Source organism: Corvus moneduloides, chromosome 12, assembly GCF_009650955.1.
Source record: "Corvus moneduloides isolate bCorMon1 chromosome 12, bCorMon1.pri, whole genome shotgun sequence".
NCBI lineage: Eukaryota > Metazoa > Chordata > Aves > Passeriformes > Corvidae > Corvus > Corvus moneduloides.
The window spans coordinates 2,944,706-2,968,102 of record NC_045487.1 but is presented as its reverse complement, the minus strand read 5'-3'; the positions used below and the strand labels follow the sequence as shown (position 1 = coordinate 2,968,102).

General features: G+C 44.1%; 1 long non-coding RNA gene across 2 annotated transcripts; it reads left to right on the top strand.

Annotated features, from left to right (window-relative positions):
• Nucleotides 1-61: 61 nt before the first annotated feature.
• Nucleotides 62-23,004, top strand: LOC116449999. 2 transcript variants are annotated; one of them, XR_004242624.1, is made up of 4 exons: nucleotides 62-148; nucleotides 8,820-9,049; nucleotides 17,157-17,283; nucleotides 21,939-23,004. It is a non-coding gene; the product is annotated as an uncharacterized LOC116449999 (long non-coding RNA). The 2 variants fall into 2 exon arrangements; XR_004242625.1 differs by having other exon boundaries at nucleotides 8,820-16,625.
• Nucleotides 23,005-23,397: the final 393 nt, after the last annotated feature.

Genomic DNA, 23,397 nt, shown 5'->3' with positions numbered 1-23,397 from the left:
AGAGTTTTTGCCAACTTCCTGATGGTTCATTTTCTGATTCTGAAAAAAAAAAAAAAGGAAAAAAAAAAAAGAACCGCATTTCCTTTTTGACTTAAGAGGGAGAGAGAGAGGAGAAGCGGAGGCTGGGGGCTGGTGGACGCATCGAGCTGTATGTACTGGACTTTTTCTCTTCCCTCTCCCCGTCCCGAAACCCCCCTCCTCTTCCTCTTCCTCCCCTGCTAGCCCGGGGTTTGCACCATCCCCTTCCCCGCTCCCAGCTGCCGCCTCGCAGAGCTCCCCCGGCTCCAGGGACGCAGCCTGGGTATGGGAAGCGGCTCTGCAGAGCTGCTGCTCGGCTGCCTCGGGCTGCAGCTCTTGGGTTTGCTTCCTTCGCCTTAAATTGTTTCATTTTTTTTTTCTTTGTTTCTTTTTCCTGTCTTTTATTTCCCATTCCGTACCCTACCCTTGCAGTTCTTGTGGCTACGACAAGGGATCCAACAGCAGAAAGAAAAGTAAACACGGAAATCTGTTCCACTCGCCTTTATTTGCTTCGGTTTTCTGTTGTGGGGTTTGTCTGAGTTTGGTTTTCTGTTATTTCGATTTTTTTTTTTTTTTTGAGAGCAGCAAAGCTCCCTTTGCATTTTCTTCCCAACTCTACTGTCTTTAATCCTGCTGCTTAAAGCATAAAAATTGCGCAAGAACTGTGCAGTTAAAATCTTGTCAATCCTAAATCTGTATCTTTCTAACAGTTATTTTTTATCCCTAATCTTGCCATACCAGAATATGCTTCAAATTGGTGGTGATGGGGTGCAAAGCTTGGCATAGGCAGAGCAAAGTTCATGGAAAATTATTGTCTTTCAACCTCCTCCAAGCCCCTATTCTGAACTATTTTTGTGGTGGCCGATATTTATCATTCAAATCAGCACAGATTCAGCCCTGGCTGCAGCAGGTCTGGAGCTGCAGAAGCGCATGGCCCTACCCCAAACCTCCCGAAATCAGCGGGAGCTTTGGATCCAGCCCTACAGAAATAAATTTGAGGGAAATCCTAGGAACGGGGTAAAGGAAAATATATTCGGGTCGGAGAGAATGGGGCTTTGTTCAGCTGCAAGGGGGACAGGGGAGAGCAAAATCCCAACTGTTTGCTGATAGTCCAGGGGGTTTTAACCGGGGAATCTCCAACCGTCTTCAATGGGAAACCTCAAACCATCTTCAGATTAGGGCCTGGTTTGGGAGTCAGTCCTAAAAGTTGGTCCTAAAAGTGGTTCAGCCCTATATTCATGTGCGTGCATAGGTAACCGTGCATGTCTGCAATGCTGCCCAGTGGGTGTGGAAGCATTCCCGGGAAGGTGCACGCACGGAGAGGTGTTTGCAGCGCCGCAGAAATCGGATAGAACACGGCAAGAGCAGTTTAAGACAAGGACAAATTTATTCAGTCTCTGCCCCCGGTCTCGGTATCCCCACGTGTGAGCCGCGCCCTGGGGGAGATGCAAACCTGCCCCGACCACACCTCAGGGAGAGGGATTTGTGCATCCCGGGGTATTTTCACATCCCTCTGCACCCTGGCCACGTCTCCGCGTTTTCCGCCTCACAGGAACGCGGCATTTCCATGGAGATCACAAAGCCGAGCCGTGCACCCCACAGGAACCCCAAACTCCCACTTTAGGGACCACGCGCCCGTGAGACAGGGATGGGTGGGGACCACGCCTCTCCTTCGGAGCTCTGACATCCAGCGAGGCAACCCAGATATTTGTGCAGCCTTTGCTGCGGGGTTTTGTTACTCCGCCATCGCAACCATCGCTCTGTGGAGCTTTTGGGAAGCTGGGAGCGCCCGGCCGGGATCGCTGTCGGGGCAGAGCCGGGCTGCTGCGAGGTGCGGGCTCTCCATTAGGTGGCATTGGAAGTTTGGAGGTGGGACAGGGAGAGCGCGGCTCTGCCTCGCCATTGGGAGCGTATTTATCTTTTCAGCACTTGTTAGATACTCACAGCACAATTTGCTTTATCAACAGGCGGTTTAATCATTTTATCGGCTCGGTGTCTGTATCAGGGAGGAAAAGCGACCCTCCCCTGTGATGCCATGATGACTTTTTACCTTTTTTTTATACCCCTCTTACACCTTTTTACGACTTCTGTATTCTCAGTGCTCTTTGCCTGCATTCTTGGACTTGTTTGTTCAGCCAGGAGACTCAACATTTTAGAAGCTTCGTATTTAGGGATCAGTGTGTCCCAGACCCCAAGGTCCTCTCCAGAACACATTCTGGAAACCAAGATAGAACCATCCAGGGGAAGGCTCCTTGGGGAGGGGGGCTCACTCGAGCCTCTCCTTGGGGAATCTTTGATAGATCTGCTAATTAGTAACACCTCTAATGATATACCCGATCTTTTGGGGGTGGGCATTGTGGGGTGCATTTCGATGTATATGACCTGGACGTGTGCACCTAAGGATCCTTAAAATAAATACCAAGGTAAAATCCCTTTTTCCCTTCTAACCGTGTTTGACTCTTGATTTTAAAACCAGGAAAAGGCATCACCTGTCCCCCCCGCAGAGTGTTGTCACTTTTTAACCAATTAAAGGCGTTATCAAAATAATTGGGTGCTGTACAACACTAAAAAACCATAACAATCCACCGTACAATGCAGAGCAGATTATACACAGCCCTTTCCTGTTTTCTAGAGGTTCAAACACCTGAGAACTCAGCCGTGTCTTGCTGCACTCATTGGCAAAGGGATTTTACACACAGCTTGTGGGGGTGTTGTCTGCTGAGCAAAGAAAACGCGAAAATAAGAAAAAAAAAATTTGTAATGTGTATAGCACGAAGTAGGTTTGGGGTTTTTTTTTTCCTGACTGATTATGGATGCAGTTTTAAATAGTAAAAATAATTAAAAATTGTAAAAAAATAAAACTCGATATTAATCACTTAAGAAAAATATTTTTTCTGCTCACAATATCTTTGTGGGAGTTCTGCTTTCACATCTCCTTCCAGCAGTTTTTGTTACATTAGAAAAAAAGTCCTTCAACTGTTAATTTTTTTTTTTTTTTGCAAAGATAGAGATCGTTTTAATCATAGGATAATGAACCTAATTCAATTTACACTGGTGAAATCTCATTAACTAAATTAGAGCCAGCCCCTTATTTGCAATAAGCAGAATCAATCTCAAACTGTTTACTATTGTTTGTTTTGGTTTTTTTTTTCCCCCGACTTGTTGCTGTCATTTAATTTAAAGGGCAGACTCCACATTTATCCTCATTTGGGGAAAATGTTCTAAAGAATTAAATCTGGATTTTAATTTCAAGGCACTGTGTTTGAATGGCTTTAAAACCTCCTGATTCACAAAGGTTTAATAATAATAACTGTATTATTTGTCAGAATTATGACTGATAAGCTGTATCAGAAATGTTACGTGAAGATATATTCATAATTAAATATATACACATATTAATGACAAAATATATGTTAAAACATTTCTTTTGTTTTCTCTAGTAAAAATAAGTTATTTTAGGCTACAAAATTTTCTCAAAGTACAATTTTTCCCAGTTTTTGCCTTCTTTACTGTGTCTTTCTTTCCCTGCATTAATTTTCAGAGCAAATGTTCAAAGCCTGATGTGTTGAACTTCTTTTAATGACCCTCTCTCCTCTCCCATGGGAGGGAATATTCTGCTTGTTTTGACAACTGATGTTTTCAAATCTTTTTTCAATTTTTTTTAATGTAGTGGGCACATAACAATTTTATTTCAGTGTGTGACTCAATGACAATTAATAAAAATTTTTCATTGTAGTAGATGAATTTTCTAGACTCCAGCAATAACAAAATGAGTGTTTATGACCCAGATTTATTTTAAAATGTAGGTTTTAAATGCTGTCCCTTTAACATCCACAGGAGTTCAAGAGGGTGAATTAATACCAACATTTATGTTGATATATCTGAAAAAAAAAGTGGGTTTAACTCTTGGGAACCCATTGGGAACATCCCAGTCCAGTTCTGCAGCAATTAAGAACATCGAGACTAAAATTTTGGTTGTTTAAAGGTCATTTTTGCCCCTTGCAGAGTTGGGACACACACAACCATAAATTTTCATGGCTCATTCCATCCATTTTTGATGGAAAGTTGGAGAAATCCAAACCATTTTGCCACTCCTGTCTCCTTTTGCAGCTGAGAGCAGAAGGGCTGAGGCCACGGGGGAGAGCGACCCTGAGCTAAACCCAACCCAAGCCCGCCAGGGCGAGGTGGGATTCCCAAAAAAGAGCATTTCAAATCTGACCCTTCTTCATTCTGCCACGCTGAGCCCGTTGTTCTCTCCTGCACAAAGGCACGGCCACGTTACATTCCCATTCCCAGCTTTCTCCAGCTTTTTTTCCGCTCTTTTCCCTTTTTCTCGAGGTGTGTTTACTTGGGGCTTTGTTTGGTGTTTTTCCTGAGGTAGCCCCTGTCATCCAGCACCAATCTCCAGCACACCGCGGTTTTCCCCCCGTGCTCCGTGCAGTAATGATGATATCACCATCCTGAGCTGCAACAAAGCAGGGCTTCACTGGGGGGGCAGAGGGATATGATAATCAGGGCGAAATCAGAGACCAGATCTTAAACTAGGAGAAATTGGTGAATTTCCATGAAAAATCAATGAGGAGCTGGAACGATTTTTTTTTTTCTTCCTCCCCCGGGTGGAAGAAAACTGATATCAAAGTCAAGAAGCTCCGAGCTTACCCCAGTCTGTGGAGATTTCGACATCCATTACCTGCTTTTGACCTTTAGCAGGGCAGCAGAAAAAGCCAGCGCTCAAACACTGGGGAACGGCACAGCACCCACCCAGAGTTTCTCTTTCACACACGAAAACCAGAGGGGAGAAATTTAAATTAATTTTTTTTCTAGCTTGCAACTGGAATCACCCCCTCTTAAAAACCACAGACACAAATGAGCAACGTGGTTGTAGGGATTAAAGCGTTTTCATGGCTTTTTTTTTAAGCCCCCCGGGTTTGCTCGCGGCTGAAACTCCTGGAAAGCTCAGGAGAAAAAAACAAACAAATAAACAAAAAAGGGATGTGTAAGCCCCCGGGGTCAGGTTACCCTGCTTGCCTATTCATCACCGTCTCCTCTAGGAATGTTTAACCACATTTTAGGGTCCTCGAAGGCTGTGAATTGTTGGGTTCGACTCCTCTTCGTGACGGCATCAAAAATGCGCAGCATTTCGGGGAGTGAAAGATCGTGGGATGAGGCTTGGGACACTCAAATTGTGGTCTTGGGCAGCGGTGCAAGTCTAAATAAATACCGAAAAACTGCAGGAAAAGTTCTGCACGGGCTTCTAGTTAACGTATACCGTAATAATAACAAGGGAGTAAAAACTAGGAACGGCCAAACTCTGCTTTAAGCTGCCCTAATGATAATTACATTGTGGTAATGAGTATGCAGGCCAGTTTTAAATAACATAAAGACAGTGGCTCTGCGTTCCTGCCTTCACAGCGTGTCAGTGGGAATAGATCCCTTGTACAATCCTACAGAAATTCCTATGGCTCTGACCTGATGCTTTATTTAGGTGCATCAGCGCTGTAGGGAGGCTCTTGCCCATCATTCCTGGCCCCTTTGAAGCATTTTCTTGCCTTATTCATGGACTTGTTAAAAAGAGATAGAAACCACAGGCTGGCTGTGATGCCAACCTAACCTTGCATCCACCTTCCAGCCCTGGGAGTCTTTCAATCCGGTGCCCTCAAAGGCAAAATCCCGTCACAGGCAAATTTCTGCGCTCAGATATGGGGGGTGAAGCATTACCTGATGAATGAAAGCAAGGAAAGTATTTTTTGCCCAGGATTAAAAAAAAATTAATTGGTTTAAAAAGAACACATTCTATTTATTCAGTTTTGAGTTTGGCTGAGGTTTGTTATAAAAATAGTGCCGTAATTTTTTAAGAAACATTTTCTGTTTGGATAGATTAACTGTACACGCAGGCACTTTAGCTTTTGATTCCTTTCAGTAATAGAGTAATATTCATTGCTGGCATCCAAAACTCCTCTTAATAAAAACAGTTTGGGAAATCTTCCATGCCAGACAGATAAAACCTCTTTGCAATGGTGGGGGGGGGTTGGTGATAAACAACTGTCAGAAAATTGGATTTTCTCTGCCCCACGTCCCAGCACTGCAAAAGCATCGTCATCACTGGCAGAAGAGCATCTTCCCCAGTGCTCTGCTGCAAATTCCAGGGTTAAAAAAGGCATTTGGGAATGATACTTCTCCAAGCTGATTTCAATAGCCAGCGTTTTGTGTATTTAGGACAAAAATAATATGGGAGTCAGATCACTGTGGGGCCATCCCTCTCTCCCTGCATTCTCCATCTGGGGCAGCATTCTGGTACCAAGCAGGATCCTGGCACATCCTCCCCAGCCCACCTTGTTCCTTGGATTCCCTCAGGCTCTCAGAGAATATTTTGCTTCCCTTTAAGTGTGGGAAAAGCCTGAGTGAAGTAGCAGTCTGGGGAGCCAGCACAAGGGATCCTTCCTCCTTCCCCTCTGCGCTCGCCTTCGAAACAGCTCCTTGTGCCCATTGCCTTCAATCTCTCTGCCACAGGTTTTTGCAATAATTCTTCTGCTGGCCTGAGAAGCTGAGAAGTTGCTTTCTGTCATCTTATGTCTGTTAAATCAGGGCAAGATTCACCTGAGTTAAATTTTTATAGTTCTCTGAAAATCCCCACTGCCCTGAGCTGCGGCCGCGGCCCCAAACCCCCACGCTGCTGCTGTCAACTCAGCATCAGCAGAAGCAAAAACTAAAACAAAGGAGAAAAATAGGAGAATACTGGAAGAAACAAATATTTCACTCCATTTTCTGTGTTGTGGGTGAGGGCCAGTTTGATCTGGCTGGGTCCAAGACTTTGCTATCCCTCTCATCAATCCAGCCTGCAGGATTCATCCCAACCCCAGCACATTTGTACATACTGGGCTGTTACTGGCCCAGGTTTTGCTTGTATTTGTTTCTGCCTTGCAATGGTCCTTTGTAAATCCTGAAGCCTTTCTGTGCTGTTCATTTCAGCCCTTTTAAAAGCTGCATTTTGGTTGTTTTCTTTTTCCTTTGCAGTGTTTTTACTTCAGCGCGTCCACGGATGCGCTGCCAACACAACTGTGAACGCACCCAAAACTGAAGGCTCAATTTAGCAGCTCACTGCTCTTTTGACATTTTAATTTCATCTCCTTTTTTTCTTTTTTTTTTTTCTTAAGAGAATTAGTGGTAACTTTATCTCTCATCAAATTCCAGGATTTTGTCTAATTCAATTATACCTATGGAGGCTCTTTTCTTCCTTCTTTGGCTTTACCAAAGTGACACAGATGATTGTAGATCTGTTTCTGAGAAAATCCAAATTGCTCTGGAATTATCTGCATTTTTGTTTCTTTGTGTATGTCCGATAAAATCTCTTATAATTTTTCAAGATTAGAAAGCCCTGATCTATTTTTTTTTTACGTATTATTATTAAACTACATAATGATGTCCCATCGTCAGAGATTGGTAATTTGTTCCTGCAGCACTGGTGATGATAATACAAAAAAATGTTAGGAAGCAGCACCTCTGTGCTTTAGCCTTCCTTACCATGTTCCCTGTCAGCTTGCATCCCCTTCTCCTCATCTGTGGGATAGAAATAACCTTGGGACTGGGAGAAAAGTGTGTTTCTCATAAGAGCACAGTACAGGAAAGCCTTTTCTTTAAATCAAAAGCAGTTGGCTGCTGCAAGAGCCCGGAGGCAGAAACTCTGCTGCTGCTGTTGATGTCTGTCAGCCCCTCCACCTGCCCACAGGCGGAATTCTCTGGGGTTAATATCCACCCCAAAGTCCTTACCTTTAATACTGCTCTAATCTGAGGCCTGCTGCAAAGCTCTGTGCTTTCCGTGTGGGAACAGCCTGCGCTTTCCTGGAGGCAGGAGAGAGCGGCCTGTGGCAGTGGAACAGGTCATGGGATATTCCCCAGCAAGCCCCCGACCTCCTGAGCTGGTTCTGCTGGGAAACTGGGCTGGGCTTTGCCCAGGGAGTCTCTCCTGCAACTACCCTGGGATTTTTTAGGGGATGTGTCCAGCCTGGTTCTGCCACCATCCTCTCCTTCATCAGGCACATCACAACGTCAGCAGCAATTCCTGGATGATCAGACAGTTCTGACTTTGCCCTCTTGGCAGGGAACGTCACCAATTTTCCTTCTGAAACGTCCTTTTTTGGCCCGCTATGGAACCGAGATTCTCTTGCCCTGCGCAACTCTTTCTTTCCTGGGTAGATGGGAAGTCTGTGTGTGCCCCAAGGCAATAACAGGGATCATCCCCCCTTCTTTGCAACCCAGTAACCCTCGTGCGCTGAAATCCAGAATTTGGGTTGGCAGCGACCTCAAAGCTCATTCAGTCCCAGCCCTCAACAAGTCCAACGCCTCAAGTGGTCCCGCAGCATTGCTGGTGGTGCTGCATTTGAGGTGATGCAGCCCTGTGAAAACTGATGCTGCTGGTTTTACACGGCTGGGCTCCAAAGTTATCAAAGCCAAGGATGGGTGTCAGCGCCCAGGGCTGGACGCGTTGGGAACGCCGGGAATTCCGGCACTCGCCGGCCTCGTGTGCTCTGCAGGTGGATTGGTATGTGGAAAGGTCACACCTACCAACTTCTTAGGCCTCTGGTGTGAAAGATAAAGCCATCTGGTCACCATTTGACAGCTTAAACTGTAATTACACCATTTGGCCTAGGAATTGCTGGCAGCCACTGTTTGAAGCTGCCGTGATTCAGCTATCCCAGCTCCGAGATAGGCATCGAGCCATTCCACGGGAGCGGGGTTACTGGAATTCATCTCGCCTCATCTCCTTGGCCCGCTTTTTAACCTTCCCAAATTTATCTCCGCAGATCTCTGGTCCCGATTGTGAACTTGGCAGCGGCTGTTTGGCGTAAATAACCCCAGCGGCCGCTAACCAGGAACACCTGCCGGCCCCGTTACCCGGAACGGGAGGAGAAGATGGGCATCTCCAGCGGAATTCCACCGCGGCAATATGGAAGTGTTTAAAGGAAGACCTGTCCCGCTCAGGGTAGCAGAGATCTGAACCTTTAAATTGCAGCCATTCCCGGCCTGACGATAAGTAAATAAACAATTCACAGCTGCGAGGGCTAAACACAGAACACATCTATCTCTCGCGGGCCTGATTGCCGAACAAGTAATTAAGTGGGAAATGTGAGCCCTCGATGTCACGGGGAGACGATAAAGGTCTCCAGTTGTAAATTAACTGAACTTCTCGATATTAACCCTTCAGGAGCCCTTGGGTGGCACTGGGTGCCTCAGCATGGCTCCAGTGCAATTTGCATGCAATTATTCCTGACATTTGCCCCTGGGAATATGGAGCTGTTATTTTAACAAATTAAAAAAACAAGGGAGGGAGTTGCTTTGTCTCTTGTCCCTGAGCTAGTGCAGGGCACCCTCTAAGTCCCAGTTCCTGGCTCTGCCGTGCTCATCCATCACATTCCCGCTGGCACTGTCCCTCCTGGCGATAGCAGAGGTGTCACAAACCCAAAATACATTCAAGCCTTTGCTCAGGCTCTGAGATAAAGTGAGCTGCTCCCCGGGCTGGGCAGATATCCATCAGTGCCTCCGAGTTGTATTCATTCAGGATTTGCCTTGAGAACAAGGATGTAATGAATGACCATAAATTGAAGTAGCACCACTTGTTAAGTAATTCATTAAAAGGGTTGTGGGGTTTTGTTTTGTTTGGTTGTGGCTGTGTTTTGGGGTTTTTTCTTTTCTTTTTTGTTATGAATGAAAACTTTACTTTGCACGGTATTTGATAATTTATTTGAAGGGCTCAGCTCCTGCAATCCTATGACTATAATCAGTGCCTTTTCAGATGCACAACTAATTATTTTAGCACACAATGAAAACTTTGTTAATGTCCGAAAAGTGTCCAGTTTTCAACCCAAGGGACTGCAAACTACAAGATAAATAAAAATAATTCAAAGTTGCATTTTAAAAAATTAATCATTTTTAAGCCATCCAATAATTTTTGGCTGCTAGATACCAACTTGGCAACTTCTGGGATTGAATGAGTTTTGCTCCTTAGGTGATTCACAGGCCTAAATGACCTGTTTGATGCTGGAGCTGGATTTGATTTGAATCCTGGACTATGAAGCCATGAAGGGATGGATCTGTGGATCTGGATCACACTCTGGATCACTCCACAGTCAATTTTTATGCAGACCAAATGAATTCTTGGACTCTCTGGGGAAGTGAGAAAAGTAGGGAGGGATTAACAGCGGGAGATGATACCACAGCTTCTTTCCCACTGAAGCACGAGGTTTGTTTGGGACTGGCCTTGTTATTATGAATTTCTTCATATTTAGCTCCCAGACTTTCACTCTTTTCCTGTTCTGAAGCAGCTGCTTACATTTTACAGCTTTACTTGAAGCCATGGCAGGAGCTGTGCTCGGAATGGTGCCGTGGGAGTCTGTATCCCAGGTCAGGAGACCAGACACCAAATCCCTGGTGCATCTTGGCAGCTGGGAATGCTCCAGCAAACCAGGACGGCCCTGCCAAAGCAGCACATCACCAGTGGTGTAAATGGTGGATGGGATCAGAGGATAACCAACCAGGGATCTCCTCATTGACCAGAAGAGCCTTATCTTTCCCCTGTCCCAGAGAATCCATAAAAAACCGCTCCATTTCACACAGCTGCTTTGTTCAGAGCTGAGGCCACACAGAACATGGCTCATCCATTTTAGATCCTATTTGCAGTGAGAGGCCCTGGGAACTGGGCAGGGAGACAGCAAACGTTCAAACCCCAAGCTGTGAAGGAGCAAGAACACTCCTAAAATGTCCCTTCTAAAAGGGAGCCTCCCTTTTGGGTTTCAAATGCTATCTTTGTTACCACCCTTGGTAACCTCGGTAGCAAAGAGCTGAATGTTATTAGAAAAGAGCTGAGCTGAGCATGGGTGGGAAGACAAGAAAACAAAAGGAAATGGAAGTCCTGGAAATTGATTTTCCATTCAAATCTATTATTTTTGCTTCTAATTTTTAATAAGACTTTTTATGAAGTTTATTGCATTGCTATCTATTTTCTTTTAGGGTGTGTTATCTTTTGTGACTTAGTTTAGACTAAAATAAACCTCAGTTGCTAATTAAGGATAGAAATGGAAATCCAAAGATTTGCTTCTCATCAATGCCAAGCAGTAAATCCTTTAATGCTCTGGGATTTTTCTCTATAGCTCTAAATTTCCCACTGGTATTTAGTAATCTGCTGATTGCATTTACTTTAATTCTTTGGTCTTCAGAGTGTTCATGTTGAGGCACTCACTTACAGTAGCTCTGCATGTTAAGGGCAATGAGTTAAAAGCTGTGGGGGTTTTTTTATTAAATTCCAGCTCTGTTTTTCCTATTGAGTTCCCAACTACTGGGTTATATCACATTAATAGGAGTTGTACTCTGGCTGGACAAATGGCAGCGTGTTGCAGTGTCCTGGGGGAGCCATGACATCATTTTTAATTTGCTTATCTGGACTCGGAAAAATAGGAGGGTGTTTGGTGAGAAAGTGAATTTATTTTTACCACTAACTCACCTCTTCTTGCTGTGACATTATGGGAACTGTGTCCCTGTGCAGGTTACACCCACTGGCTTCTCCCTGGAGGTCTCAGATGTCCCCATTCCACCACCTCTGAAGGAAAGGAGGGATTTAGTGACCCATAAGCCCATTTTTCCAATTCCCTAGGAACTGTGGAGGAGAGGGACACCCCTTCCTTTAATGCACATCCCTCAAGGTTTGCCTGCAGGCTGAGAGAAGCCAAGGAAACCTTCCAGGCAGTTTTGTGCTTGGGTTTCACAACCAGCTTGACACTGGGATCAACAAGAATAGGGACTGGGGAAATGATTTGGAGCAACTTGGATACCTTTGGCTGTGTTTGGATTGCATTAGATCGAACAGGGCTTGATTTTTAATCTTTTTTTCATTTCCTCATTCCAGCTGAGACTGGAAAAGGTGTTCTATTCCCATGGGAGCTGGAAAAAGGCTTCCTAACAGAGCTGGTCTAACCTTTGCTGTGGGTGTCCCTTTTCTCATGGAATTAGGACAGGAGACGGGAGTTTTAGAATGGGAGAGAGATTTTAGTCATATCATTCTCAGTAAATAGTTTACATACAGAGAATATTGGATAAGTAGTTACTAAATCAGTAAATGCTTTTTTAATTTGACCCGAATTTTTAGCATTTTCTGAAACCATGGCTGTGTCTTCTCCAGAAAGATCATCTTGACATTAAGGCTTTAATAACTTTGTAGAACTCAGACCACTGAGATATTTTGTTTTCCCAAAGTAAAGTTCGCTTTTTTTGCAATGAGAACCTTCAAAATGGAAATGCAACAGCATTTTTTATCATTAACTTACTTATGGCACTTATTCCAGAGAATCACTCATGAACTATAATTTGTTGTTGCACTTTCCCCCTCCTAACACAAGCACACATTTAACTGATCCCACTGATGTTCTTTAAAGCTTCAAGTCTCAAAATTTGGATGGTTAAACTCTATCAATTTGGGTAAACTAGGTTTGAAGAAGGGAGCTAAAGCCGTATTTTCTGAGTGATTTGGGAAAATGGAAGACTTCATCAGTCTCAGTAGCCTTCAGTCAAACCAGTGCCATAAGCTCCTGGACACCTGGAACAGCTGACTTGGCATTCCAAGTGAGTGAGGACCAAAGGCTCCAGCTCCCTGCAGTGGGAATGACCTAACAGCACGAGGAAGACCTGATTACATCACAGAGATAACCTGTTCCCTTAAAAATAGCAAGGTCAGGGAGGCAATAAAGCTGTCAGCATGGCAATCACCGCTTGTGTTCCACAGGCTCCCCAGGCTGAGGACCAGGAGGGTGGGGACCTCACAACAAGGATGGCCACGTTTGGGTAAACAAAGCCATGGCAATACCCCAGTGCTATTGTCTGCTCAACAGCTCTATTTGTGCCAGTGGTATTTCCAGGTTAGCTCCTCCTAGGCCCATAAAAATCTTCTTTTTATTATTTTTGTTGTTCTTTTAAATTTTTTTTTCCCTGGCTGCAATGATAGATGGAGTGCCCATAAAACCTCACGGCTCCATGTAGGACATCCCCAAGCACCGAGCCAGGTGTGGAGCAACTGGTCATGGAACAGGCTTCCACCCAGGCCTGGGCTTGGCTCAAGTCTCTTGTCCAGTCACTGGGATGTGTCGCTCTTTGTTCACATCCAGCTGTGGGAATATTTCACACCAGAGTCCAGGCCAAGAATGGAAAACCATCCAATCTCTTCAGCTAAGCAGCCTTGGGAGGTGCAGGTGGGATCACATGGTGCGGGTGGGATCACAGCCCAACATTTTCATTGTGCTGGGATGATCCGTTTTCAGCAAAGGAAGGTGTTGTGAAGGGTTCGCATCCTGTTGGTGCCTCAGATACGTTTCAGCTATTGCTGTTTTCCTTTGGATAACGTGTCCCTTGGCTCAGTCTCCAGTTTAGCCGGCCTTGGACAATAGGTCAGAGTGATGCAACAGATTTGGGGGCAACTTTTGGACACAAGTGTCAAACTGTGCAGTTTTGATAAGGATTGAATACGTGCAAAGCAGCATCCAGGAATAAAACATTTCTTATCATACCCAAAAATGAAGCATAGACTTGTGCCACTGATAATATGTAGCAAGGCTTTGTCCGTTAAACACCAAGTCTTCAGCAAATTTTGGTGCAAATTTTCATTTGTAAGATTCTTTCTCAATTTAAAGCACCAAGAAAATGTCAGGGGTTGAGATCAGAGATGCGAAAGACCTGAAGAGGCATTGGCCTCACGTGAGTGAAATGTGGTTGCAGTTAGAGCAGCTGCCACTGCCTCGCACAGCTTTTCCCTTCCTTTTTGCTCAGTGTTGCAATCAGAACAGCTCCAGGCAGTTACAACCTGAAATTCCTGACAATTACATCCACCTTGTCCCATCCTGTCCAAGAAATCCATTTGGAAATGAAGCTTCAAATCCAAATTTCCATTGGTGTTGGAAAGGGTTCAAGATGGGATGAGATTATGAGTGATTGCATGGGATAAAATTGGGGTTGACCAGAAAATTAAGTTGTAGCTAAGACAAAACTTTCAGGAGTTTCAAAGTATATTTGCTACTTTGCATAATATTTTGTTATGTTTTCGCATTTACTGATTTTGATGGGGCCCAAAACCACAAATACTGTGAGATGAGGCTATTTCCATGGACTATTTTTGTTCTGTACTGGAGGGGGGAAAACCTGTTCTTGTAGGATTTTCATCCCAGAAAGAAATAAGAAAAAAATCATTTGTGAGTGTTTTCCTAAATGGAATAATTCATCTGAAGCTTGCCTATCATCAGGTCCTAATTACCTGCTGATGTTAATTCCATTGATTGTCCATAGGTGAGTCAGAGTTCTAAGGCAAGGAAGGAATTTAATTGGAATGATTTTTCAGTTTTTGGGTCTATTTACAGACTGTGGTATGTCCGTCTGAGCAAAAGCCAGAATGTGAGACTGAAACTCCAGTGTTTTCTTCTTGCTATAATTGGAATCTTCTAAGACAAGATTCCAATGTTTGAAGGTGTTCATTGCAAGGTTTTGGTTCTTTCCCATCAAGATTTCAATGCTAATATATAAAATATTAAACTAAATGTTGGCCACTTTCTTCTTTCATTGAACTCAAAGGGAATTTCATCATTTGATTTCAATCAGGACAATGTTTAGCACTTTTGGCTGTCCAAAAGACACCATGGTCCAATCACCTGCTCTGGATCTGCAGGCTGAGCTTCACAGGTGTTACCAGCCCTCCCTGAGCCATCGCTTGACTGGAAACAGGAATTTCTCTTCGGGTTGAACAAGTTCTGGTGACCTGAAACAGGACTGATATTTGGTGCTCCTTGGGAGCAGCCCTGTCGGGGAGGAAGTTGTAGGCTGTTAATTTTTGGGATGATAACAAAATCTTTTAATGAAAGGGACGGGTTTGGCCTCCAAGGGTTTTGCCTCAGGGAGAGGGTGTGAAGTGGAGCAGCCCCTCAGCCCTGGGTTTGCCATGCTGGCTGGAAGGGCGTGAGAAGAATGGTGTTTGTGCCTCTGCCAAGCCCTTCCCTGCTGCTCTTTGAGAAACCAAGTTGCAAAAATCTCTTTCCTGCAGAGTGTCACAAGGACTGTCTTGAATTTGGTTTCAGGAAATGATTTAATTTTTTTTTTTTTTTAAATCTAGCTTGCACCACATTATTAAAAACTAAAGATATGATTTACATGGATCTGTTGCACGGGGCAGGAGACCTACATCACCTACAGGGATGGTGATGGGGTGGCAATTTCTCTGTGCTGGAGCAACCAGTCAGCCTTAGTTTAAATCCCTTTCTTCATCCAGTGCAACAATAATATCTTTTGGACAAGGGATTTTGGAAAAGTTGAAATGTTTGCTTTACAAAACAGACATAAAATTTCTCCTTCAAGGTGCTAAATTTGTGCTGAGCTGGTCCAAAACACGACTGCATCTGGCTGTGTCTCGTGTCTGCTACTAAAAAAATGTCCTAAATTCCAGACAACCTCTGGGGCTTTGAAATAAAACTCATTAATCCTGCATTTGAATTTAATATTTGAAATTTTATCCTAATCTTTTTTTTCTTCCACATGAATTAACTTTAGAAAACTTGGAAAGGAACACAAGGGTGGATTTTTTCCTTTTTTTTTTTTTTTTTTTTTTTTTTGAGTGAGAGAGAGAGAGAGAGGGAGAACATTCTTAACAAAGGGTATAAAATTAAACTAAATTTGACCTCTGCCTTTAGCAGATTTTCCACCTGGTCTGTGCAGGAAATCAACTTCTATATAGCAGCTCTTTCATAAGGAATAACATACATGAGTCTGTAAGTGACAGTTTTTCTTGGGTGGACAACAATGTTAGTTACTTTTTATGATTAATTGATAAATGTTTTGATATGGTGCCTGGGCTCGGAGTCAAAAATCACTCCAGTTAGATGATCCAACACTTGGGAAGCTGAGCCAATTACAGCTCAGGCACAGTGAAAACAATTCTAAAATATTTGAGCCTAAAAATGTGCATAGTTGTTAAGGAATCTTACACGTGGGTGTATGGTGGTATCCTGAATTACAACTACTTGGTGGGCCAATTTCTTCAGGAATGCAGGGAAGTGCAGGGATTCGAGACTCTTGCATCTATATTTCAAAAGACTTGGGAAAACAGAAGAACCACATGGGCTCTTGTGGCTGGGCACGTGCTGAGGAAAACCAGAGCATGGGCCAAAATGTACTTTTAGTCCCTTGGGTTACACAAATCTCTTTGCTTTTTTGGGAAGGTTTTAGGTTTCAAGTCTCCTTCCCTTGACTCTTCACCTCCTCTGAGCTTGCTCCTTTCTTTTTTTTAGGCTCCAGAACTTACTTTCTACACCAGGCTTCCAACTTTCGTCCTCAGATTTGCACCCTGACTCTACCCCTGATGGATTTTTAAATTATCCATGAGGAATGGGATTTCATCTCTGTGATCAGGTTGCCCCTACCAGCAGGGTGGGCTGGACTCAGAGGTTTTAGGTACACCCAGCACCAAAAACCTACACTAGACACAGCTCTTGGAGGTCCTCCAAAAGAATAACCTCGTTTGCCATTAGAGTTTAGTTTCTCAGATAACTGGGAGAAAGAAAAAACCCTCTGCATTTGTCTTCCTATGGGTAAGTGAATACAGTGGCATTTTTTCAGTAGGATTTTGGGGTCATCAACTCAAAGACCATTTGGAAAACTCCCTGTTGCAGGTTGCTGATGGCTTTGTGTGTGACAGAGTAGCTCCCAACAAAGTCAGTGGAAACAGAATATCGGTTTTCTTCTCTGGTTCCCCAGCCTTCAGTTCCTAAAACGATACAAGGAAATTTTGAGGAATGCATGCCTGGAATTCAGTGCCAACAGAGATCTTGGAAACGGGCAGATCCTGAGCTTCAAAAATCTCAGGGGTTTTTGGCTGCTCACCATTTTCCATGCAAGGATCTAATCCTAGCCCCGAGCATCTCGTTGTCTTCAATGGATTTTTATTCCAAAGCCAAGCATCACTTAAAAAAAAATAATGGATACAGCTGCTGCTGGAGGCTATTTGACATCACTAAGGCCATCAGCCCCTGAAAGGCTTGAGATGTTTGAATAGAATTAGATCTAGATATTACTCCATCTTTTTAGAGCTCTTGACTCTTGATGTATCGTTGTGTCTGCAGAAGGAAGAGAGGAGAGCTGAAGAACATATTTTCAGATGGAAGAGCATCTTTCCTATCCTTTTCCAGTGAAGATCCAGTCTGCTTTGTGGTTAAAAGTGCAATTTCCTCAGTAATCCTCCCATTTCAGGTACCATTTGAGTGGCATGATACCCCCTTCCTGACCCTCCCTCCATCCCTGACACCCTGTTTTGATCTTGGCTGCTGGATCTAAACACACTCCTGCTTTCACTTCATTTAACACTGGAGGATTTCATCGCTGTTGATCCAAAAGGAAAGTTTCTAACAGCACACTCTAAGCTTTACTGCTCGTGACTTCTTAATCATGCAGATTTTATTTCATCTTAAGCTAGCAACTGAACTCTTCTAATAAACAGAGTAAAATCTAATTAGGCTACTGGAGGGGAATAGAAGAATTTATACTCCTCCAGACACACAGACATTAGGAATTCTTCCTCAAACATACACTCAGGCTTCCTGGCAGCCGTCTCCCTCAAAGAGTGGCTAATGATCCTACTAATTTGCACTTAGCTGATACTGCGAGGAGTTCCTCACAGATGGAAAATATACTTCTTCCATGAGATCATACAGGGCAGCACAGCCTCGTGGACTGTGCACAGAGAAAAAGAAATCCCAGCTCCTAATCCCACGGCTCCCACTCCTCGCTGTGTGGTCTCTCTCTCAGTTTCTCCATGTGCAATCTCGCTGCTCATTCATGGGATTTTGGTAATTACTCACTCCTTTGCCTGTGTTTCCAAAGCAGAAGGCACAATTAGAGCACTGAAACACTGTGATCAGAGACTCAACATCTGTAGAGAACATCTGTAGAGAAGATTGACAGCACAGATGAATTTGGCTGATTTTTGGTCTTCATTGGGCTCGTAGTTATGTCAAGTAGTGCTGGTGACAGGGAGATCAGAAATCAACCCCCACGGAAGGGGACACATCTTCCCACAAGAGGCCACAGAGCCAGGCTGCACCCAGCCCCTCAGGGACATCTCCATGCACACAATCATCCCTGGCCTGCACACCCATGGTCCCTCCAAAGGGGTGATCCTCCCCAGGGAAGCGGTGGAGTCACCATCCCTGGGAGTATTCAAAGAACACACAAAGAGCACGTGGCACGTCGGGATATGGTGTAGTGGCATGGTGGTAACAGGCCAAAGGTTGGACTGGTGGTCTGGGAGGTCTTTTCCAACCTTGATTAGCCTGTGATTCTATGATACCTCCTCAAGTTTTTACCCCTTACAACGAAAAGCAGCTCAGCCAGGCAGTGGGGTCAAGCTTGGCCTCTCTGCTGATTTGGACTGGGATGGATGTGTCGTGCAAGGGGCAGGGAGTCCTCCAGCAACTTTCCTCGCTGTTCCCTGCAAAGGACAGCCCAGATGTCCCACAGCAGCCCCAGCTGTCCACTGACATTAGGAAACATGGTATATATGCCCAGAATTAGCTGGGAAAGTGTGAATATCATGGAAGCAACAGGTAAACCCAAGGCACTCAACCCTCACCAGGAATTGGTGCTCAAGCCTTTTCCTCAAGCCTGGGTGTTTTCCAGCAGTCTTTTTTCAGCTGGAGAGCTGTCATGTCCTTTCCCAAGACTGTTTAGCCCTTCTGGTTTCTTGTCAGGATTGTTCCTATAAAATCATCAGTCATTTTTTTGGTTTGAATGAAGGGCAGAGAGAGAATATAGGAGTAAAAGTTAAAATAAAACCAGAATAAAAGCTGGGGGTTGTTCATAAGCAAATAGAATCATAAAATTATAGGATCATAGAGTGGTTTGAGTTGGAAGGCACCTTAAAGCTCATCCAATTCCAACCCCCTGCCATGGGCAGGGACATCTTCCACTATCCCAGGTTGCTCTAAGCCCCATCCAACCCGGCCTTGGACACTTCCAGGGCTGAGGCATCCAAAACTTCTCTGCATAATAAAATAGGATGTGACCCAGCCCCTGGTGATCTCAGGAGAAAACTTTCCATTGATGACATTAGGGCAGAGTGCCAAGAGCTCTGGCCCCTGGAGGTGTAAATGCTTCAGGGAGGATTCAGGTCCTGCTGAGCACAGGTTTGTTCAGGGAAGGGTGTAGCCCCAGGGGTGGGAGAAGACCTGCCTGCTCGTATTTCAGATTTTTAAAAATCAAAACACGAAAAGTTCCAGAAAACAAGGACCCTGCAGCGGGCTGAAGCTGATGTATCTTTTTCTAATACATGGAGCTTTTGTGAAATGAAATTCCTGGCCTGAAACCTGGAGGCATCACTTACTTTTACTTTATTCAGGCAAACCTCCAGCTGATGTGAGAGAGCACTGGGTCATATTAGGATTTGGCCCACAAGGGCGGAGCAGAGCCAAGCTCAGAATGTCACATAAACATATTAACTGGAGACTTGGCTTTCTCCGAGATCCCAGGGATGGAATAGGGCCGTGATCTGGTCTTCTGTGAGGCATATGAGGAGGTTAAACTCGTCCTGCCTAGAGCATTAAGGGAACAGGATCCAAACATCTGCACAACCATCTGTATCATCTCTTCCTCCTCTTGGAGATGTCTGGAATCTCGTCTGTTTTGTGTGATGAGTTAAAATCTGCTTAACCTGTTCTGTGTGGGTGAAAACAATTCAGAAATCAACTGCTGGGTTGTTCACACTGAAGTGGAAAGCGTGTTCTTGGTGCTGCTGGGGTATGAAGAGGGCATATTGTTCATTTAAACCACACTCCATGGTTTTTGCAGCAGTAAAGTATTTTTGAAAGTTTACAGCTGTAGGAGAAATTCCCTGGAGTTTATCCTTCAGTTTTCTGCCAGTCAGAGAGCTGAAGGCACTCCGGTTTGGGCTCCAAAAGTGACATTTTAGTGTTACACGTCTGAAATGTGGAGCGGTTTCGAGAGAGCATCCTGGCAGGTTTGGAACTCTGAAGAAACGATTTTCTGGTGCCAAGCTACACAGTCTGGGAAATGCTGCACGCCACGCTCGCTCCCTGTCCCTCTGCCAGAACCCAAAATATAGACTCAAAAAAGAACAAGAAATGTGGCTCGGGACTCTGGTTTGAGGATGCATTTCAAGCAGGAGCTCTCTCCAATATTTAATGTATTAACTGCCCTCTCAGCCATAAGAATTCAGTAGAAGAGGAGGTCCACGTTTGAGTAGATCACGTAGCAACACCACGGAGAAAGGGAGAAAAGCTGCAGGGAAGAAAATGTCCCAGGTTGAGCAAAAAAACATCTCCAGTGTGGAGGAAATGGTAAAACTTGGGCCAATCCACTGTAAGCCCATTAATTTATAAATTTAAAAGTTGTTTCAGAGTGGTTTGTGAAAGGGAAAGCACGGGCATCTGAGAAGGTGTGGATGCTAAAGCCTTGATGTGGGAGCCATTCTTCAGGGAACAAGAATGCAAGGCCATGCCTGTCTCCACAAAATGGTCAGAAAAAGGAGATTGAAAGACTTTTAGAATTATTGCTTCAAAATAAACCCAAAAGAATGGCTATTAGATGGAAAAAAAAAGTTTGGTTTCTCAGTGTTATTTTGTTTAAGTAGAGCAGAGAAGAGCTGAGAGAGGAACAGGCCACATTTTTGGTCTTAATTAATGGTTTTAAAATGTTCTTTAAGGGGATGATAAGAATAGAGCATCTTTTAATTAAGGCTTGGGATGAGTCAATTCATAATAACTTATTTTAGCTGGTTAGAGCAGGAGCTGCACTGCCATAGGCAGGTTAATCCACGGGAATATCCCTGGAATGTGATTGCTTCAACCCCAGTTAGGGTTGGAAACAGCTCCTTGAAGGGGAACAGCTCAGATGAAGTTCTCATATCTCTCCTGAAGTGCCCTGCCAGGACACCAGGGGAGAGGATCTCTGAGCTCAGCCCCTTCAGATGCCCTTGAATGTGGGAAGCTTCATATTTTCGAACGTTCTGTCACGGATTCGATGACTTTGGCCCAGCACCTTCTGTTTATTGTTAATGAAAGTCAACAGAAGTGTGGAAAAGTACAAAATGTCAACCTATGACCTTATGAAATCCATGGCAGGAGAGAGCAAAGAAAGAAAACCACCCTTTGGTACTCGCTTTGTCCCTCCTGCCGTGTTGGGATCCAGAAGTAAAAGGCTTTTTCTCAGGACTGGGGCTTAGTAAGGCAGGAATTTTGTCTCTCCTTGTTTTCCTTGTAGTTAGTTAAATCCTTAGGCTCCTGTTAACACTGAACTCCAAGTTGATTTTTGTGTTAAAATGCTGAAACCTAATTTTCATTTAACAATTTTCTGTTGGAGGCCAACATCGAATTAGTGTGTTTTCCACCGGCAGCCCCCAGTAATTTGGTAGGCAGGAGGCTCACACATACTTAAGATATTCAATTCATTTTGTTTTACTCTGTACAAGAAACCCAGTCAGAAAAGGCTGATTTATGATATTCCTCAGGTTTCCTGTTACTTTAAACCACCAACATCCTATGGCCAAGCCCTTCACAGGCAGCCAGCACATCTGGCCCAGAGTGCTTCTGTCACCTATGGCCAAAATGCCATATTTATAATCAAGTCATCATAGAAAAGAAAGAATTGATTATGATGAAAAGGGGAAAAAATGGAAATCTAAAAAGGCAAAGTTATCAGTGGACATTTGTAAAAATGTTTGGGTGGGTTTTTTTTCCAAACATACATCCCAGACAAAGAGGAGCCTGTGGCACACTGAGCAGGATTATTAGATATGCGCAATCATCTCTTCTGGCCTAATTAGAAATTACTGAAAGCTTTGATTTTCCCATTTCACTCGTTTTTAATATCTATTTTGTTTCCCATTTGTACAGACAACCCACTCCTGGCTGAAGCCAAAGCTCCATGGTCCATGTGAAATCCCACCTGCAAGTCTGCAACTGCCTGTGAAGAAGTGAGTCTGCTCCTCACAAAATGTATTTTAGCTGCTCTCCTTAGGGATTTTGGGCTTATGCAGTCCCTGGGTCTGGGTTGTATCTGTGTATCCATCTGTCAAATGGGATTAATGAGCCAAAGTCTCCCTAAATATTAACTCCCTACATGTTTCATAAAATAGTCAGAGGCAGAAATTTGGCTTAATGTCCTCCTTAAAGGGAAAGCTGGATTGCCTGTCCATGCTGTAAAAATCATACACAAATCCACAGGGCATCAAACGAGGCTCACAGAACAAATCCTTAATTTTTCTCATAAAACTACAGGTTTCAAACATGCTGTATAATAAATGGACTGAAAGACCTGCAATATTCAGGCTGGCCCAGGCTATGAAGTCAGGCAGTGGTTTGGAGTTACAGGACATGTAAACTGACATGAGCAGTGATTTGTGTGTACCCCAAAAGAGCACAGGTAAAGCTGTATTTTCTTCTCTGGAAGATGCATTTACAGAGATTCATTTTTAATAAGAGAGTCATAAAAGAAACCTATAAATGATAACGAACAGAGGCTCAGCTGTGTCAAACCCTGCGATGCTGCTACGGAAATGGGAAGAGCTGCAGAGTTTCAACATCTTTGAAAATCTGAATATTCACTGAATATTTTGAGTCAGCTTCCTCTGCCAAAGGAAAATGAAATTTTCCAAATCTGTGCCAAACTCTGACGTTCATGAACAGTTCCTCAAGTAGGTTTGGATGATGTAACCAATAATCATGAATCCCTCCTCCACTTTCTAAATTACATCTGGTTGAGATGAATTTTTATGTGGATAACACAACCAAAATCTGGAAGACTCTGTTTGTGCTAAACTTTATTAGGCAGTTACATTATGACATATAAAATTCAAGAAAAAGGAATTCTGACCTGTGAGATGGTGATGCCCTGGCACAGGTTGCCCAGAGAAGCTGTGGCTGCCCCTGGATCCCTGGCAGTGTCCAAGGCCAGGTAGGATGGGTCTTGGAGCAAGCTGGGATAGTGGAAGGTGTCACTGCCCATGGCAGGAGGCGGGACAAGATGATCTTTTAGGTCCCTTCCAACCCAAACCACTCTAGGATTTTAAATGCAGAAAATTATTTAAGCATTTGTTTAACTTCAAGCAAATGGTTTAAAGGTGTCTTTGAGCTCCAGATTTGTGCCTGAGAGTTGTTAAAACTTTGGGGGCAACATCCACCTGCTTTGGTCCTCACTCAAGGAGCTGATGTTTGCACGACCGTCAGAGGACTGAGCAGCTCTCGGTGATACCAACGCCTCCCGTTGCTTCTTTTGGCAGGAGATTTGCGAGTCTCTCCCAGCAGAATTAGATCACAGCCAGTCCCACCTCAGCTGCATATTTGCTGGCTGAAC